We start from the raw sequence: 15992 nt of genomic DNA on the forward strand, positions 1-15992 counted from the left end.
TCACGGGGTGTGACAGCTATTACCTATTACCTCTGATATCCCAACTCTATTTAAGTTTCTTATTAATTAGTTTCTTTTTAGAAAAGAAAAGTGATATATCACTTATTTTACAATTAAATTGTGTATTTCTTTAACTTAAATGACTTATCATCAATCTGCCACACACTGTTAGATAATAAAAAAGGCAATTAGCTCATGCATAATCAATTGAAATTCTAAAAGTGAAAAACTTCATGAACAAAATATTTTTAATACTTGGTTTATTTCCCTGAAATACCATGGGACCCCGCTGCAGAGCTCTTCAATATATACTTTCTTCTTTCGAAAAATACTCATTATTTTCTAATGTAACCTAACTCCTTCCAAATGCTCATTACCAGTTTCCCCTTTCATCCTGAAAGAAGAAACAAGTTTGTTTACTTGTAAGCACAAGTTTCTTTCTCCCCTGTGAATTATGAAGGAACTCTAGAAAGCCTGGGAGTGGTAGTGGTGATGAATTTGGGTCGAACTAACATATACAAGAGAACCTGTAAAGTAAATTTGATCTGTTAATAACTGAGGTGTGCTCATTCCCCTGTGTCTGTGGTGGCCATGTGCCTAATTTTTTTCTATACGTTGATTCAGAGCAAACAATGCCAGACTGATTTTTGAATTCTGAGCCTGTGGTCCTTTTCATTTTCTCCCAGGATTGGGAACACATTGGAGACCATATCCATGAGTCAGTAAGCATTTCCTGTGTGTCTATTCTCAGTAAGAGTCCTAAATATGACACCTAGGCTGTGTCCCCACGTGAAATGTAAGAAAAGTAAGGTTAAAGACCCACCTCAAACTATGCTGTGATGAAATGCTAGAGTTCCCTTTAGCCTGCATTTCATTGAAAGGAAAAGCTATGCAGCACCAATTCATTTCCAGCATTATGGAGGCGTGGGCAGAGTGGCTTCTCTCTAGAAACCTCTCAGTAATGAAGCCCTCTTAGCTAGGAATGGCATCCTGTCTGCCTTTCACTTTGGAAAAGATGTTTATCAACTCAGAGATGAATCATTGCTGCATTTATGCCACATCGGCAATCCAGGGCTCCACGGTTATTTTCCACCATCACAGCAGACTTTCTCTTCTATTTACATCTGAATCCCAGCCCACTCCTGCTGAATAAAATGCCTGGCCTCCTTCCAGGCTTCTGAAATTTGATTATGGAGTTCTCTGAGGATAGGTCTGGTTGGTCTACTCTACCTTGAAGGCCAAGTTCGGCTTGGAAAAAGCCCTGCCGCTCCACTCTAATTGGTGTCTTCTGGACAGATCCGCCACTGACTCATCAGCAGGCATGAGTCTGAGAACAAAGTGTCCTGAAAGGATGGGGCAAAACAGAGTCAGCCCTGAGCTTCGTTCTTTTCTGACTGCTGACGATGCACAAGAGATTTCGAATGTACAGCTTCACACTGACTTTTAAAATTCCTTAAAAGTAATGTCTGTCCTTGTATGTGGAGGTGATTAAAGACATAGCTTTATGATCCAGACAGAACTGGATTTGAATCCTAGCATTTAGGAGCAGCTATGCGCACCTAGGCTGCTAAATTGGTGTCACTAAATCAGTTTCTTTATCTGAAAATTTTGGCCAATCTTAGTATTTACCCCATGGGGTAGTTTTAAGAATTAAATGGAATTTAATGTAAAAGGCATAATATAGAGTTAGGTGCAGGATAATGGTTCAAAAACTGAGGTATTATTAGAGGTATTATATTCATTGTCTGTTTCCATGATAACCCAATGTTCTTTTAGCTGTCACTACCATCATTCATTTCTTTTTTATTTAGTCATTCCTTTGGCTTAACTCTCCTCAGGCTAATCCTTAATATCATATCTTAACTTTCAGTTGAAAACAATTTAATCAACTGGAAAAAAAAAAAAAGTACCCTTGTCTGATAAAACAGTAATTTTTTATTACTTTGCTATTGCTTTAAAAACACAAACTTATTTGAAATTGATTGAACTCAGGGCCTACTTACAACCTGGCTGTGATGTTTGTTTTCATTTATCTTTCCTTTGCTATTGTTTGTGCTTTCTATAAATATGAACAGACTTAAAATTAGGTATTTGAGCACTAAACCACTAACATGCCAGAATCCATAGCGTGTTGTGTTAGAGGTAATACAAATACAGTTTAAAACTCACAGCAAAGAGAGCCCTCATTCACACAACATTTGAAAAAAAAAATTTTTTTTTTTACCTAAAGGTGGGGTTTACACTTGGATCTTCAGCCAGATTGGCAATCACCTGTTGTTTGAAAAAGGCCGTGGACCATTCTAATCCATCTCTATCTTAACTAGTCCAATACTACTAACAACTCTACTGGAGTGGCCATTTGCTGCTCTTTTGGCTCCTTCAGTAAACAGATGAACTAATTTTTTTACTCCTGCTCTTCAATCTATTTTGGGGCTTTTAATCTCATGTCTTCCCATGTCACAACAACTGCTTTAGTTTGCCAGTGTTACCATAACAAAACATATCATAGGTTGGATGCCTTGAACAAAAGAAATATATCTTCTCGTAGTTCTGAAGGCTGGCAGTCCAAGATCAAGGTGTTGGTAGGTTGGGCTTCTTGTAAGACCTGTCTCCTTGGCTTGCAAACAGCCTCCTTCTCACTATGTCTTTCACATGGTCTTTTCTCTGGAATCCTTTCTTTCTTTCTTTTTTTTTTTTAAATAAGGACACCAAGTCCTATTGGATCAGGATCCAAGGTTATGACTTTATTTATTAACCTTTCTTACTTCCTTAAAGGCCTACCTCTGAATGCTATTACATTGGAGGCAAGGGATTCAACAAATGAAATTTGGGGAACACAATTCAGTCCATAACAACAGATTTGCAGACTAATCATTTAATGTTACTTGACCTCCCTGATCTTGTTGAGTGGAACACTGGAATAATGTACAGTATTCTACGGGCAGTGTCTAAGGAGTATGATGTTGCTTATAAGTGAGACTTAAGACTAATGCAATCAAATTATACAGGGCCTAGAAAACACTGAGACATGTCAGCCCTTTAGGCAGGTTAGTAAAATGGTGCTTTATCATTGAAATTACTTAATTATCAAACCACTAATTGACTTAGTGTGATTTAAAAAAAAAAAAAACTTTTGTTATACTGAAATATTTCAAACGTACAGAGAAATTTCAAGAAGGGTTAAATGAATACTCAGTTATTAATTTAACTTAATCAAAATTTAAACTTTTAAGATAACTTCTTTTTTTTTTTTTGTCTTTTTGTCTTTTCTAGGAGCGCACCTGGGGCATATCGAGTTCCCAGGCTAGGGTTCGAATCGGAGCCTTAGCCACCGGCCCACACCAGAGCCACAGCAACACGGGATCCAAGCCGCGTCTGCAACCTACACCACAGCTCACGGCAACACCGGATCCTTAACCCACTGAGCAAGGCCAGGGATTGAACCCGCAACCTCATGGTTCCCTGTTGGATTTGTTAACCAGTGATCCACAATGGGAACTCAAAGATAACTTCTTTAAAAGAAATATATTATAGCTACATTTGAGGCCCCTGTGAATCTTCGCTTGATCATATTTCCTTTTTTCCTTCCCCACACAAAATCATTATTTTGTGTTTTTTCACCCCTGTGCATGATGTTTGTATACTTTTGCTTAGTGCAAATAGACTATTGCTTTCCTTTTTATTAAACATCACTTAAGTGTCATCATAATATAGGTATCAATCCCAAATTCCCTTTTATACATGTATTTTATTTTAGTTGTTTTATATCATTTTAGTGTGGACTATATGACAATGTAAAAATATTCATTATTTTCTTGATGAACATTTAAATTTTCAATGTGTTAATTATTACAAACAATACTGATGGAGGATTGTGTGCATGTTCAAAATGTCTCTAGAAATATAGGGGAGGAAACAGTTTTCCTTGACTCCTTTATGCAAGGTTTAACAGAGTAGACAGTTGTGACAAGTGAAAAAGTTTTCCTTGACTCCCTTACGCAGGGTTTAACAGAATGGACAGTTGTGGAGAAATGTGATAGGTCGAGGAGAATAAAATAAATGTAGTAAACAGAGGAAAACTTAGCAGCGACTATATTAGGATTCTTCTTAGTGTTGTCTTCAAAGATAAGGATGCTTCCTTTCTCTGGGTGTAGGAAGGGCACTTCACACGTGAAGGGTTTTTGACCTGTTCCAGGAACAAGCAGGGGGGAAAGTCAAGGTGAGCTTCCTTCTTCTGCTGTCTTAAACTCTTTTTAGTTTAAAATAATCATTAATATGCCAAGGCACCAGTATTTTGGAGTAGCATATCCTGAATCCCATCAAGAATATGCCCCTAAAAGTGATCTCATATCAAATTCACCAAAATTTGGTACTATAAAATATTTCCTTTTTTTTTTTCAAACTTCGGGTGTGTGCTGTTAGCATCACATCGCTTTAACTCACATTTCCTGCTCTCTGGTGAACATCTTTTTTGTATCAATTGGCAGTTCAGGTTTCTTTTTCTCTTAAATCTTTTGCTTACTCTTCTATGGCATTATCTACCTTATTGATTTTTAGGAGTTATTTATTCTAAATTCAAATCCTTTGTGGATCTATTCATTGCAAATAGATTTTGCTTGTCTCTAGCTCATCATAAATAAAAATTTGTTTATAGCTTAAAGTTAAATAAATTTATCTTTGCAATACATAGAATTCTAATTTTAATATAATCAAATCTCTCTCTCTTTTCCTTTATAATTTTGGGAGGGGGGAGGTTAGGAATCCTTCCCTATTCTGGCATCAAGATATTCATCTGTGTTTTCTTCTGAAATTTTAAAGTTTTATTTTCACATTCAAATTCTTGACCATTGAATGCAAAAAAAAAAAAGGAATATGTTAAAAGTATGTAAATGTACTAAGGATACTAAATAAATTAACTGGCATGCTTCCTAATTTTATAATCTTTTTGATAGTTCTAATATCTGAAATTTTAAGGGAATTGATATCCTTTCTACTGTTTGCTTGTTACATCTGATGATTCTTGCTCATGATAAATTTGTTCCTTATAGATTTTAAATTTTGTATTATGAACTTATCTAAATCCTGGGAAATGTGGGTGTGGCTTGTGAGTGGTTGTGGTTTTGCTCCTGTTGGGCATTCTAGTGGTACTCTTATCTAAGGCTACTATTTTTTTGCTCCACCTATGGTATATGGAAGTTCCTAGATCAGGGATCAAACCCAAGCCATGACAGTGACAACACAGATCCTTAACTGCTAGGCTGCCAGTGAATTCCTAAAACTAGTTTCAAAACACTATTTCTGATTATGGTTTTCTAGACCACTCACATAGAATAAATTGAAACCCAAATCCACATAGTTATGAATTCTCAGGGGAGACATTTTTTTTTTTTTCCCATCATAACCTAGACTATTACCCATAAGTTTCCATATGAGAGTGAGTTTCCTGATGGGGTAGCTATTCTACTCTTTTAATGACAATATAGCCCTTTGGGTGAGGGGCTAACTTAGTGCAGGCTCTTATCTCTGATTCATCACCCCTTTCCTGGACCCAAATCCTCATTAAAGTTTTATAACACAAGCAAAATAGAATAGCAGTCTCCTCTACATACTCCGCCCCCCACTCCATTCCACAAACCCACCATGCAGTATAATTCAAGTGCTTCAGTACTTTTCCTTTCTTGAGTAGTTCCCTTATTTTGTTATTTGCTCAGCTATGTGTTTAAAAGGATTAGAAACCATTGTGATCATTTTAGTTATTTTGTTGCTTATAAGTGTTGCCTTAAATGAATGTCTTGTATACCAAATAGATTCACTTACTGATTCACTTTAATTGGATAAAGCAGGATCTATAGTCTAAAAAATTAATAAATAAATCTGTTCTACAGTTTCTATTTTCTTTGCAGCATTTTTTTTCTATTCAGATATCACTTGGGAGCTAGAGTAAAGGGTTTAAAATTCAGATTAATTTCTCATAAAGAGCACTACATTATGAATTATTTATTTTCAGAATTTCAACTTATTGCAAGTGGCTGCCAAATTTCCACTATCATGTAAATTTCAAACATATATATATATGTGTGTGTGTGTGTTTCAAATACACACATACACATACACACACACACACACGTATACTCAACTGAGACATTGTGCTAACAAGAAATGTTCCCTATCTCCACCACTTAGGAGTGGAAGCAGAAATAATTTAAATTTTTCCATTTTAAGTCAATAATGTTTTTGTGTCCTGTATAGAAAATCTTTCTAGGCAGTTTCCCTGCTGATCTATTCCTAATATCACTTAACTAGCTATAGAGAGAATCAAATAATTCAATCGATGTAATTTCTCACTTCTTATTCCATAAAGACTATCCAGGAAAAAAAAAAAGTTTAAATAAACCAAAATTTTTTTATGTGTCTAGTGTCTCTATTTTTGCTTATTTTTCTTTTCAAAATTTCTATTCTTACTTGTTCTTGGGGAACTAGTAGATGCCATACGATTAATACAATCAACCAAGTAAAGGTTTGTTTCAATGGTTAGTGTTCCCAGAAATTTGTTTAACATCTTTTTTTTTTTTAACCATGTCATCTCAAGGAAAAGTAACCTAAATCTGACAAATAGAACCAAAGTAAGAGATTCTCTAAGATTAGAGGAGAGAAGGATAGAAGTAAGCACTCAGTTCTGACATTTTTTCACTCAACAAACCTGTTCTGTAAAAGAAAAAGCAAGAGACCCTCCCAGTATCTCCATTTTCCACTCTGTGGAGATCATGTGTATCTTAATGAAACACACTTATTCATGAATAGTAAGTCATCAGAACATAGGTTTCTCATATTTTTCTTATTTTATAAAATACTTTTGCTTAAAAGCAAATCTTTAAAAAGCTCTAACACATATAACACAAGCCACATTTCTCCTCAGTTATCAGGAACATTAGAAGCCAATTCTTGATGATCATTTCCAAGTAGCTTGAGATGATATACAAACATGTTGAAATAATATCTCTTTTATGAGAAAGTCCATCATTATCTTCAACTCCTATTTTTTACTTACCTTTGCCTTAACACAGACATAGACATAGACATATGAGCATCATAACTTTCACATCATCAGTCACTGCTTTGCACTAAGAGTATGTCAACATTGAAGATAGTTCTGTTTTATGAAATCTTGTGTCTTTGATCTTCCTTTTTTTGCAAATGTGTCAATGGTGAAGACTATATTGCAGTAAATAAACATAATAGTGAGAGGTTTTTTATTTCTATAAAGTGAAAAAATCAATTTCAGTAGCACCTAAACAATCTAATTGTTTGGATGACACAATATATATTATATATGACATGCCTCATATACTTCACATTATAATGCATGTTACCTTACACTATTTCTATTAACAAGAATTCTAAAAACCAGAATATCCTGATTAATTTTGGATAATGTGAATTTATCTTTAAGCAGCAGAAAGTTGCAGTAGAAATAACTTAAGCATTATAAACCCATATTTTAAAATCTAGCTTTTTCCATTTATTCCTCTGAACTTATCTTCACAAAGTTTTTACTTTCATCAAAGTGAAATGTGAGTTAAAAACAGATTCTTTTCATTAAAAAAGCACTTGGTACACATTATGTTCTCCCTTCTTCTATGTTTACTAAGAACACTTAAAAAGTAGAATAAGCTATGTATTAAGTAATAAGTAAAGTAATATAATAATTCAGTGTTTTTAGTGACTTTAGTAATTGACCAATAATCATTTCACTGTACTGATGACAATATTAACAGTGAACATAAGGACAAATATTGTTTCAACATTCATCAGTATTTTGGACCTTGTCATGATATTCTTTCTTTTTTTTCTCATCATTTTCAGTTTTTCTTAGGAACACTCAACTCAAACTGAAAAGTCTTGATCCTGTCTGGCTTCTAGTTCAGTTTCATGACTCTTGCTATTTTCCAACTCCCCATTTGCCTTGGTAAGCTTCGTTCTCCACTGACAGGTATTGGTGGTAAGAGCACATAAAAGTGGATATAGAAGTCATTGGTCAGATGCACTGTAGCAGTTTCCTGTCCCGTGAAATGGGACTCCAGGGGCAGGCAGCAAAATGCTGACACACATATAAATATAAAAGATGAAAGAATCTGGAGCAAAAGAGGCAAAACGAGTTTACGACTTTCTGTTATAGGTGTCCTCCTTAACCCTAAGATCAGTTTATAATGATAAAAGAGCCAATCCATTGAAGACATGCCAGTTATAAACCTTCAGGTACATGATAGTAGAGTCCCAAAATACATTTAGTAAAAATGGATGGAATTTAAGGAAGAAATAGACAATTCAACAATAGTTGTTGGGGTCTTCAAATTTACATTTTCAATAATAGCCAGAACTAGATTGAAGATCAACATGCAGGAGTTCCTGTCATGGCTCAGTGGTTAATGAATCTGACTAGGAACCATGATGTTGAGGGTTTGATCCCTGGTCTTGCTCAGTGGGTTAAGGATCCGGTGTCGCCGTGAGCTGTGATGTAGGTTGCAGATGTGGCTCGGATCCCGTGTTGCTATGGCTCTGGCGTGGGCCAGTGGCTAAGGCTCCGATTCGACCCCTAGCCTGGGAATGTCCATATGCTGCGGAAGTGGCCCAAGAAATGGCAAAAAGACAAAAAAAAAAAAAAATCAACTTGGAAATAGACTGCATGAACACTCTACTTACTTAATATTTTCTGAACACTTGGTATTTTCTAATTTTTACATAAATGTAAAAATGTAAAATTTCCAGTCTCTAATAGTTAATACTAATAGTTAACATTTGCTATTTATTGGGCCTCATCTTAAGAGCTTTGCATGTTTCTTATTTTTTTAATTTTTTTTTCTTTTGATGGCCAAACCTGTGGCATATGGAAGTTCCTGGGCTAGGGGTTGAATCGGAGCTGCAACTACTGATCTACACCACAGCCACAGCAACACAGGATCTGAGCTGCATCTGCAATGTATACTGCAGCTTGCAGCAATGCTGAATCCTTAAGCCACTGAGTGAAGCCAGAGATTGAACCAGCATCCTCATGAACACTATGTCAGTCTTTCAACCTGCTGAGCCACAGTGGGAACTCTTGTTTCTTATTCTTTAATAGCCACAACAATCCTAAAAGTACAAAGAATTTTAAAAAAACAAACAAAAAAATAGACCTGATATCTCACAGCTGATGAATGACAAACAAGGTTGTTATAGTCTGAATGGTACCCTCCCCTGCTCTCTATCCTGTCGCATTCATATATTGAAGTCCTTACACCCAGTACCTAAGAAAATTAATGCATTTGAAGATAGGGCCTTTAAAGAAGTAATTAAATTAAAAAGAGCCTGTGAAAGTAGGTTTGAATCCAGTCTGACTGCTACCCTGATAAGAACACTTTGGACATTGAAAAACACCAGACATGCAGGTGCATAGAGGACAGACTATGTAAGGACACCAGGCATGAGAGTGGACAGAGGACAGACCATGTAAGGACAGAGTGAGAAAGCAGCCTTCTCAAAGTCAGGGAGAGAAGACTCAGAAGAAGCCACATGCTTGATCTTGGACTTGGAGCCTTGGCTTGGTGCCTCCATAAGGGTGAGAAATACATTTCTGTTGGTTAAGCCACCCAGTCTGTGGTATTTTGGTAAGGCGGTGCTAGCAAACTTACATAAAAGACTTCTACTCAAGTGTTTGACCTGAGAGGCCACAGTGGTAACCATTATTTTAGGGTATCGTGGCAAGCATGGTTATTTTGTTTGTCCCTGATTTTTTAATATGTCAGTCATTTTAATCTATTTATTTTATCAACATTCACTTTGAACCTTTTTATCCAGGCAGTGGTAGAGAACTATTTAGTAATCTAAAAGTCACTTTAGGTTCTGAGTAACTTGTGATGGATTTCTCGTTGATCCACAAATGATGACACTTATAAGATCACCTCTAATACTGAAACACACATTCTAAAAGGTATAAAATGACTTTGCTCAGAAATTATTTTAGAAACAAACCTGGAGGTTCTGAGCACTAGAAAACTTAGAGCAGAAAGAATCCTACTTGAGTATTTTGCTTACCACAACATTGCCTTCTATAATCCCGAAAGGATTTCATCTTTGCTAGGTGATTATTGAAACAGAAAGAATCCATGGGAAATGGCAGGCTCCCTGTTGAATACTTTCTGTTGAATATTTTCTGTATATCCATGACCTCAGAAAATCCTGTTTAAACCTACAGGAAAGTGCATAGGCAGCAGGTGAAATCTAGGCTTTTTGCCTAGACCAATACATAAATTATATGCAAGATAAAATAAATGACTAAGCAATTGTGACTCCAAGAAAACTTACTGTCAATTCTAACCAATATAGCATAACTGACTTAATGTGCATTTACAATGTCTAGAATATTTATTCTTAAATCAGTGAGTATTCCATTTCCTACACTGGTATTTTCTTTCTTTTAATGTGCAACATTGGAATACATTGCATTAAGGCACAGGACAAAAGTATTGGTGATTAAAAAACACATTACAAAGGGAGTAGCAAAGTTCCTAGAATATATATTTCTTAAAAACTAAATTAGGCTTATTATCTCAATGCTTTTATTCTGTTGGAGTTAAAAGTTCTTAAAAAAAATAATGCCATTTGCAGCAACATGGATGGAACTAGAGACTCTCATACTGAGTGAAGTAAGTCAGAAAGAGAAAGGCAAATACCATATGATATCACTTATATCTGGAATCTAATATACAGCACAAATGAAGCTTTCCACAAAAAAGAAAATCATGGACTTGGAGAATAGACTTGTGGTTGCCAAGGGGAAGGAGGAGGGAGTGGGAAGGGTGGGATGCTTGGGGTTAATAGATGCAGATTATTGCCTTTGGAATGGATTAGCAATGAGATCCTGCTGTGTAGCTCTGGGAACTGTCTGGTCACTTAGGATGGAGCATGATAATGTGAGAAAAAAGAATGTATACGTGTATGTGTAACTGGGTCACCATGCTGTACAGTGGAAAATTGACAGAACACTGTAAACCAGGTATAATGGGAAAAAAATTATTTTATAAATAGATATATATATATAAAACAGCAATTAGTTTGAAAGACTTCTTGTACTACTGAGATGTAGATCCTATGACAATACTTCTCTTTAAAAAACAAAAAGAAATGCCATATTTTTAATGCCATATTTTTAAAAAAAATTTTAAATGCCATATTTTTAAAAAAAATTTTAAATAATGCTAAACTGGAAAAAACATAAAGGCACTCCTCAGATAAATATAGGTCAGGTGTGAGAATGGAGGAAGGATTTCAAAGACTGATGATTGATGCCCATTGACCTGGGATCTTTTGCTGTTCCTATTTTATCTGAAAATTCGGGTTGAATAATTACTGAAAGTACAAGAGATAGCTCAGGGGTCCTGTACAAAGCTGGGCATTGAACACACAACAATAAATGAAATCAGGACTACCTTTGACTAAGGTTAGATGTTTGAGAGACAGAGGGCAATACTTGATCTCTACCATTCACTTTATACAAATATCAGTTCCACAGAGGTCGAGGGTTAAATGTGAGAGGCTAAAATGTAAACTATTTTGGAAAAGAGAGGAAAAAAATATTTTTAAGGAAAAATGCATACCTTTCAAAAATCTCAATACTAGAAAATAAAAAAGACAAAATTAATAGTTTAGAACCCAAAGATTTCATGTTTTTTAAAAAGATCCACAAAATTTAATACAAATAAAGAGACAAATAAAAAAAGATATAGCAGAGTTAGTGAAATAGGAAGCAAAACTACAATATAGTTTTAACTAAGCCGTATAAAGAAGGCCCATGGCAAAACTAATAAAAAAGACATGTACTAATAATATGAGGAGTAGAAGGGGGAAGAAAATACAAAGGCAACATATGTATTTTAAAAAAAACAGAGATTAGGATAAAACATATACAAATAAATTTGAAAATTTTATTGAAAATGGTCAAATTCAGTCAACATGCCTAAATACAGTCAAACATGCCTTAATTAATTGTGGGTTGTGTTCCAGACCACTGCACTTATTGCAATACAGCTAGTCACAGAAATTTTCTTTCTCAGTGCATACAAAAGTTTTATTTACACTATAATGTGGTCTATGAAGTTTGCAAAAGCATTATGTCTAAAAAAAGTACGTATCTCAATTAAAAATCTTTATTGCTAAAAATGCTAACCATCACCTGAGCCTTCAGTGAATCATAGTAGTAACACCAAAGATCACTGATCACAGATCCCCATAACATGTAGAATAATAATGAAACATTGGAAATATTGCAAGAATTATCAAAATGTGACACAGAGATACACACAAAGTGAGAAAAGGTTGTTGGAAAAATGGAGCCAACAGACTTGTTTGAGGCAGGGTTGACACAAACCTTCAATTTGTAAAAAAAAAAAACAAAAAACAAAAACAAAAATCCTCAGTATCTCCAAAGTACAAAAAAATGAGGTATGTTAAAAACTAAAAATTGCAATAGTCTTAAAATCATTGAAAATATGATTGAGTATAAATATTTACATAATATTTACATAAGGAAAATACCAGTCCCAGATAATTTTAATTGAGTTTGCCTTTCAAGGAAGGGAAAATCCAATCTTGCTCTTTGCAATGCTATATTTTTCAAGATAGACTCATAAGTAGCAAAGGTATAGAGAAAATAAAATTAATAATCCACATAATTTGGGATAGTTAACTGTAAGTGGAAACAGAGGGCATCATGTAGAGACATGAAGGAAGTTATAAAACTGTTGTAATGATCTACATCTTAAACTGAGGTGTGGACACGTGGGTACTCCTATTATTCCGCATATATATGTAGTACGAACTTTTACACTGTTAGCAATGTCAAAATGGCTTAAAACAATAGTGATTTCTTAAGTTTTTATTTGATTTTTCAATAAATAATACATGCACAAAGTTCAATTTTAAAAAATGTGATAAAGTTAAAAGTGAAAATTTCCTTCCCACCCTTACTCAATCCACCCAATATTCAGCTCCCCCTAAAGACAACCAATGTTATTAATTCCTTTATCTTCTTCTGCATTTCCTTAATATACAAGCAGATATGTACATTTATTCTTAGTCCCTTCTCTATTTTTTTAAACACAACATATTCTATAAAATATTCTGTACCTTGCTGTTTTCTTCTGAACAATGTTATCTTAGAGCTCTTTCTATTTTAGTACATAGGGTGTTTCCTCATTTTATTGGGTATGTATAGTACTGTGGTATATTTAAGCAGATTATATCAGTGTTGTATAGAATCCTTTTCTATGGATATAGCATATATTTTTTTAACATTTTTTCCACTTTTTAAATTCTTGCAAACAATTATCCTGTGACTATCCTTGGAAATATGTTTGAATATATCCAATACAATATTTCTCATGTGTGCAAGTATGTTCGAAGAATAAATTCCCAGGAGTGAAAAGGCTGAGTCCAAGTGCGCTTCCTTTTGTAGTTTCGATTCTGCCAAACTGTCATCCATCCTTAAAACAATATAAGGAAGAACTTATTTCCCCACAGCCTAATTAAGAGAAAGTGTGGTATCAAATGACTCCACCGAATTTTTATTTCTCTCATGTTGAGCATAGTATAGCATCTTTTCGTATTTTTAGAGATTCTATTTTCTTTCCTGTGAACCATCTGTTTATATCAGCTGCCCATTTTTCTCTTGGGTTTTTTTCATATCAATTTCTAGAAACCTTTTAATATATTAGAGAACTTAGCTCTATGTGATATGAGTTGAAAATTTTTCCCAATTGTCATCTGTCTTTTCATTTCCAAATGACTTGCATTTGAAACTTACCACAATATGTGATGTGATGTATGAAGCTATGCTTTTTTTTTTTTTCTTTTTCTTTTTAGCACTGCACCTATGGCATATGGAAGTTCCCAGGCTAGGGACTGAATCCAAGCTGCAGCTACTGTCCTACACCACAGCCATAGCAAAGTTGGATCTAAGCCACATCTGGGACCAACACCAAAGCTTGCGGCAACTCTGAATCTAAGCTTAACCCACTGAGTGGAGCCAGGGAACAAACCCGCATCCTCAGGAACAGTGTGTTGGGTTCTTAACCTGCTAAGCCACAAGGGGAACTCCCACTATGTTGTTTTGAATCATAATTTTGTTTAACAAAGAGAAATTATATTTAAATTAGATTACTCCCAACTTAGAATACAATAGTATTAGAAATACTATGGTTTTAAGTGTGTTATTTTAAGATAGTTGACTCTGTGTAACATTTATATTCTCAGTATGGGTCTAATACAATGTTTTCACACATTATTTTAAAAGCCATTAAAAAAGCAGTTAAAAAGTCAGGTAAAATGATAGTGGCCAAATAATTCCAAAGCCACCCATTTCCAAACTTAACAACAGATAATTTCAGGTAAAATCTGAGGCAAAGCCTTTTTACTCCCTTTTAGTGAACCAAATTAAATATTTTTGTATGCTTAATCAATTTATTAAGATCCACAGTTCTCTCCAATTTTTCCTTAAGATTTGAAAAAAAAATCCCATCTGTAAAGATTTCAGCCCATAAAATTCCTATAGTAAATCCTAGGAGAAAAGCACATCATAAATTAATACAGTAATCAGCCTGTCAGATGCACTCTCCCAAACAATACCAGAGCTCTCCTATATGATAACATAGTTGACTGACAGCCATCATGATAAAAAAATGTCACCAGCATCCTGGTCTGTGACTTCCCTTTAATCATTGGCAAATGCGGAGAAAGTAGTCAAAAGTGAAATTGAGGAGCTGTGCTGAGCTGCTCCGCATCCCATTTTCTTTTTGAAATAAAGGAACACATGCTTCTAAACACAAGATGGTTGGCTTCATGGAGTGACTACTGTTACCTTTAGACACAGGCCTGATAAAGTTTCATCTTCCTGAAGGACTAGGCTCATGCCTCGTCTACTGATTGCTACAATCCTTTAAAAGTCTGGGAAGAGTGGATAGGTATAGTCTGTTTCTAATTTGAATATCCCCAAGTATTGTGCTCTTTGTGTTAGTAGATGTTTAACCTAATATAACACTGTCGAGAATTCCAAGTAGAGTAAATGGTATGGAAAAAAATGGAGAGAATGAAAAGGGGTCATATGCAAGCAGAATGGTGTTCAATAGAAAAGGGTTAGAAGAGCAAGGAAGAAATTATTAAAGGCAACAATATCACCAAATTGGTTGAATCTTCATTCTACTACCAGCATTTTCTTAATTAGTTGTGTGACTTCTAGCAAGGCAGACCTCATAAGTTTCCATTTATATATTAATAAAATGAGCAATTTAGATTAATCTCTAAAGAATCTTCCAGCAGTAGCATCTATTACTCTAAAAGAAAGCAAAAAGAGAGGTAATTTTGGGTTTTGATGAGGCAGGCCCATCCTGAGGGATAATAGGAAATACCTTTTTTATTTAGGTATTAATAATTTTCGGTTCATGAGTCTCCATTAATAAAATATATTGAATAATTACCACAAATATCCTCATAATTATACCAACTTAAAATATGTATGCTTACATATTCCTAGATTTTTTCAAAAGTCTTGAATTATATCTATAATTTTTTACTATTTTTGATAAAATTTCATTAAAACATTCTTATAATATCCATTAAATAATAAAAGAGCAACAGTGGCAAAATAAGGTTTAAAATTCTTTGCTTTAGAAAAAGTGCTTTCATATACTTTTCAAAATATAAGTTGTATAAAAGTTTTTTTCTAGAGACTGGCTAAAATCTTTAGTATATAATCAATGAGGGAAAAAAATTATAAACTTCAAAAGCGTATCAGTCCACAAAAAAATAGGCAATAATTTCCTTCTTTCAAAAACAGGATGCTGGAGTTCCCGTCGTGGCGCAGTGGTTAACGAATCCGACTAGGAACCATGAGGTCGCGGGTTCGGTCCCTGCCCTTGCTCAGTGGGTTAACGATCCGGCGTTGCCGTGAGCTGTGGTGTAGG

The sequence above is a fragment of the Sus scrofa genome, chromosome 1 (assembly GCF_000003025.6).
Source record: "Sus scrofa isolate TJ Tabasco breed Duroc chromosome 1, Sscrofa11.1, whole genome shotgun sequence".
Taxonomy (NCBI): domain Eukaryota; kingdom Metazoa; phylum Chordata; class Mammalia; order Artiodactyla; family Suidae; genus Sus; species Sus scrofa.